Genomic DNA, 6,067 nt, shown 5'->3' with positions numbered 1-6,067 from the left:
AAGAACATCACCCAGAAGCATTATTTCATTTACTGGTTTCACAGTATTTAAAAAAATTCTCATTTTTCCTGCCAAAGTAATTTTATTTGTTTGTCGCACTCTAATGTTTGAAATACAGATATTTGTTAACAATAAATTTGGAATTTTCCAATTTTGTACTGATTTTGTTTACCACACAACCAAAAATTAATTTTTTTGAATCATACATTTTTCCTCACGTTCAAGCTAAAATTGTTGTTCAAAATTTCAAATGTAATTTTCTTTTTAAATCAACATTATTTTCTTATAATTCTAATGTTATTTTGTTTTCACTGACTCTGTACTAAATGCTTCATTTTTTTCATTTAGTCATATTTTTTATGTCAACCATGAGTTGACAAGAGACTCCATTATGGAGTCTCTTATAAGTGCTCACTCTGTCAGTCCTGTCCAGTCTGAAAAATGTCGTCCTCGTCATTGTGGAATCTGTAAAGTTCATGTCAGTCTTCTACTTTAGTCTTTCAGTCGTGGGTATATTTCATAGGTCTGTGATTGTCATTCATCTCCACATAAAATGCATTTTCTGCGTGAGGGAGATCCTCCTATAAGGGACAAATTAGTTTGTTAGTGTTCGCCTTCCTTGATTACCTGTTGGAAAAGCACTTTTCATTATTCAGTTGTTATTTCACACCCATCTTCAATTCACTCTTTGTTATGAGAGTGAATGCAATTTCAGATAGACAAACATTTTTCTTATTTTTCTTTTCCCTTTTACACAATTTCATCTCAGTAATGGTTATTCAGAAGATGCCGACTGGGAAGTTTTCTCATCCTGTTTGTGAGGAAACCTATGAATTGAACTGATTGGATTGTATGGAATATGCAGTGATATCTTCCACTGACCCTGGTTTAAGAATTGAGAAGTGAGAAGTGAGGGAGATAGCATGGTCCCTCCATGCTGCTTGTTGGGGGCTATTGAGCAAAACTGCTTGCTTCGGGGTAGATCTTAGATATGTAACCACAGAATCTGCCCTGGGATGAAGTTGTATAGTTCTTGGTTCTTGCAGAATGAATGAGAGACGCGACCTTCCCCCTCCTGCAGTTGCTTACCTATACAAATGAATCTGAAAGGCTAGCACTGGTCCAGCTGAGGGAAGATAAAAAAGAACAAAAGTCACTGAACAGGAACTCCGAGCATCTAAAGCCGAAGTTAAAAGCCTCACAAATAATCTAAGGTTAATAAATACAAAAATACAAGAAACAGAAGGAGGAATAAACTAATAATTTAAGTACAAACAACAAATATATAAGGCAAGACCTTTAAAGCAATGCTAATGAAACTGAATACTCTAAGATCTGATTAGCGGTAAAAGGGAAGAGAAAGATAAGTAGTAAGGAAGTGGTTTAAGCGCAAATACAAATGAAACCCAAAGCTCCAGGCAATAATCGTAACCGTCCCAGACTTTAGCCTCTCCACAAATCTGGAACAAACTTCCAGAAAACTGCAAAACTGCTGAAACACAGAGTTCCTTTAAATCTAGACTAAAAACTCAGTTGTTTAGAGATGCCTTTGAAACGTAATCGATTAAGAACTTAACGATGGCACTTGATCAAATGTAATGTTCTGATTGTTGATTCTATGTCGCATGACTTTGTGTGTTTTTTTTTTGCTTCTATGATGTAAAGCACTTTTCAGCCTTGTTGCTGAAAAGTGCTTTACAAGTAAAATTTGACTGATTGATTTCACAAACTTTTTTCTCTTCGCAAACGGAATAGAACGCTCACGAGTCACAAAATGGGACTGGAAAAAATCCTGTAATCAGTGAGCAATTTAGGTCTGACTTTTGTTTCAGCATTTCACATCTTGAATAACATCAGATGAGAGAAAACGAATAAATGTATTTTAAAATTTTGATTGGAAATTATTAACCTAAGAGAAAATAGGAGAAAGAGAAAGTGAAGCAAAAGTGAAAGTGAATCATTCTGGTTCTGAGAAGGGAAGCTGTAGCAACATTCAAGTCTTTGAATAAATGGCTTTTCAGCAGTTGGCATTATAAACTGACTTTGACTGTGTGGAGTCAAAAGAAATATACATCTGAATTTGAATCAGTCTTTATGATCGGATTATAGGGATTCTAATTTAATTACGGAAGACTGCTGCTTGTTGGAGTTGCTCCATTATAGTCATTATAGTCAAAGTGTTTTTCTTTTTAGTTCTGTTTTTAGGTTTTAGATGCTTTGCAAATGGAAGAATGTTTGCAGTTACATTGTGTTTTTTTGTTGTTGTTGTTTTTTTTTACTTTTGCACAACTGAGAGATAAGAGACTCGATTGTTTTTGTTTTATTCTCTCTCTAAAAGACAAAATACTCAGCCACAGTACCGGTCACTGAAACATGCAGGTCTGCAATATCACACACTCAAACTCAACGGATGTTTTTTATTTTTTATTTTTATTGCTTGCTTGGTGTACAAGCTCCTTGTACAAAGACAACCTGTGATAAAAAGCTGAATTGAAAGGGACGTAATTATATGAAGACGTCACAGGAAGGTAAAATTGCCTGAAGCCACAAGGAGATGAAATGCGATGTCATGAATGAGTGTGTGAGTCACTGCTTCTCTGTGGGCAACGCCATCCCCACCACAACTAAGGTTACATTACAGAGTAATGTAGCCAAAAATTGTACTCCACTAAAAATATAATTATTTATTTATATTTTTAACTAAACACTTAAAAGAAAAGAGTGAAAACAGCAGGCAAGGTGGCTGAAGTATCTTACCCAAAAAACACAACGACAGCGTTGGACGGAGCAGGAATCGAACTAGCGACCCTCTGATTGCAGGGCGAACTACCACGCTCACCTGTTATTTATTTAATCTATAAATATTAGAGCAGTGAAAATATATCCTTTTTATGTTATAGTCACTTGACTTTCAAATGAAAGAGCAGGTCCAACAGATTGTATGAAAGAATAAGTCTTGGACTACAGTGTAATAAGAAATTAGTTGAACCAGCTTAATTGAATTGCTTCAACTGGTAACAAGTGATTCAATTAAGTTTATGCAACTTAATTTAAGTTTAACCGACTCAAGCTATGTTTATCCAACTTAATTGATTATGTTTTACTAAAGTCATAATTTACTAAGTTTATTCAACTAAATTTATTAAGTCCATCCATCCAGCTTAAGTCTGTTTAAAATTACAAATTTAAGTCAGTCCTACTCAAATCATTTAGCTTACTTCAAATAAAGAAGCAAACTAATAAATTATCTTTTTTTTACCAGGTGTTTTTTTTTTTTTTTTTTGGCAAAGAAACCTTTTTGAACACTTTTTGAGAGAAGTGTACTCTAAGAAGTGTACTCTAAAAATACACTTTTTAGAGATCTTTCTAAAAAGTGTATTACTTTTAGAATGTTCTTTAAAAAGAATACGAAACTAACATGTTAAAACGTACTAAATATTTTGAGGGATATTTGACTTGTAAAGTGTCTTAATGTTAGCATTATATACTTGAGCTGAATTAAATAATTTGTTTCACTAAGACAGACCACACTAAGCCTGGATATCACCTGTTTCTCTACGACACAGACTCATTAGTCTTGAGTCACACTCACTGAAAAAGAGCTTCTATCCTCAGGTGATGAAATGCTAAAATAAGTAAAATTTCTCAACAAGAAACACTTAGAAATAGAAAGCTGGGGAAAAAAATCTAACTTCTTACTGATGTTTTCATCAGTAAAAACTTCTTTGGACTTTGATACTGTTCATGTTCTGTTTATTTTATGAAGTGCTTCTTGTTCTTGCGGTTTTTTACATAGAACAGCAAAAGTAGGTTTTATTTACTTCATAAATAACACCAATATCATTTATGAAGAAATTTCTTTATTTGAATCCCAGAAAATGCATGTTTTTTTTTTTCATTTTAATTCAACCATTATTATTTGAACAAGATATCAAAGGTCGCATTTCAGGTGCCCCAGGTTGCAAAGCTGCATGAGAATTAACCAAAAATAATTCTGGATCATTTTTATTTGGACAAACGGGAACAAAGTGGAGATACGTGGCCACAAGACACGGCAACCACATTCTGTGAAGCACATCGACGAAAGTCCTGCTGTCAGCTGAAGAAGGGCTGATGGTTTGGGTTTGCTTTGCAGTCATCAGCTGGGTACCTTGCAGTTGTTGACGTGCAGATCTGAAATTTAGTCTTTTAATTGCTAGACAACTTGTGAATGCCATAGCAGACATGCTTAGCAACTGCATAAATAACATGCCACCTGTCTTCAAATGTGGAGTTTGGGAGCCTCTGAACTCATCGGAAAAGACGCAGTTGAAAAAATATGTATTTGTTAAATGAGGGCAACGCTCCTGTCGGCAAGAGCCCTTCACTTGCATTAATATGCTATTTTTTTTCCCTGCAGCCTAAAACATTTGAATGAGCTCTCTAGGGGCCACAGTCAGCCTCACCACAGCAGTGCTTACCACTTCAGTCTGTAGTGGGGTTTTTTATTATTATTATTTTATTTTCAGGGAACTGAGCACAATATGCAGCTGCCAGTGTGCTGGTTGTAAAGGATTGGTCCAAAATTGTTTTTAAACTGTAGCTTAAAAGCTATTGTTCAAGACATGCTGTGACAAATGAGACTGGATCAAGGCTTAAAAAACAAGAAAATGACAACGCAAGAGCTTCTAGGGAGAAAATGTGTGCAGCCGTGGCATTTTACCCATCACTCCACAGCGTCCTCAGTGGGACAAAGATGTGTTGAATATAATAGTGTGTGTGTTTTGAGGGGAGCGGTAGTACGTTAAATATGGAATAAGGACTGAAAATTAAGGAAGCCATGTGCATCTGGATCAAAAACCTTTGCAGAGCATGTTTAAGGAAATTATATCTGGAACAGTGTCCTTTCCCTCCGTAAGACCGCCTGCCTCTGCTTTTCCAAATCTTTATGAAACATCAAAACCATTTTGCGAATTGATTATATTCACAAAATAGTCACTATTTGTCCAAAAACTCAAAAGCCAAAAATCAAAAAACTTACCGGTTATTATTAAGTAAAAGTGAATTCAACTCAAATAGCCACTTGATGCACTGCGGGTTTCTGGCTTAAGCACTTCCCAAAAAGATCAAAAGTCAAAAATGCAGTTTTTTGGCACTTTATTCCAGAGTTGCAGGTTAAACATGGAACAAGCACAGGAGCCCTACTGTTATATTGTTTGGCTACCTGATTGTCTGAGCTACGGACTAACTGACTGTTAGACTGACTGGTGGCTAGACTAGCTGGGTAGATTAATTGGATAAATTGGTAAAACACCATGTGACCACCCACGTACATAATGTATTTATACATGAAACACCCATGTCCCAATCTGAAACTAATTAACTAGATTAAACAGATTACTAGCTAAAGATTTACTCTAAATAACTGAAATTAAACAAAAATTCTTATTATAAATCAACAAGAAAGTAAGTAAATGAAAATAAGCTAAATAATCAAAATTCCAGGATTTAACTGAAAATAGAGAAATAGCTCCTACAGCTGTGTTCATTAAAAATATAACATATACTGTGCAAGTATTTCAAAGTCCATCTTTTTTTCAAAAGGTGACTGAAAACCTTTTGACTCAAATTATTAAATTAGATTTTGTTTACATACTTGTGTCCTATATAAAAGAAGGAGAGAAAACATCTTTAGATATTTTTAAATGTGCACTTTGGGGATTTGTTTAATTTTGATATTCCAAAGTTGCATATTTTCTATCATCTTGCAAATTACAATTAAAACTGCTATGCAGTGACTTCATTCATTTCCCACAGCAGGGGACAGCAGACGGGGAGCTTGGATGTGAAGGAGTCAGAGTGTTACTGCTGTGTCCTCTCTGTCAGAAGCCAGTTCTTTCTGCCAACTTTCCCAGCAGCCTCTGCTTCCGCTCCGGTCTGCTTGTGCACAGAAACCGGCTGCATTCTCTCACAGCCTCTCCATACCTGAACCCTCATCTGCCTGGCTGACTCAATAAAACCGGCAGGGAAACAATCAGAAATATTATTCTATGTCATGTAGTTTATTGGAACACTTATGCCATTTATT

This window comes from Poecilia formosa, unplaced genomic scaffold (assembly GCF_000485575.1).
Source record: "Poecilia formosa unplaced genomic scaffold, Poecilia_formosa-5.1.2 Scaffold340, whole genome shotgun sequence".
Lineage (NCBI taxonomy): Eukaryota > Metazoa > Chordata > Actinopteri > Cyprinodontiformes > Poeciliidae > Poecilia > Poecilia formosa.
This window is presented reverse-complemented; position numbering follows the sequence as displayed.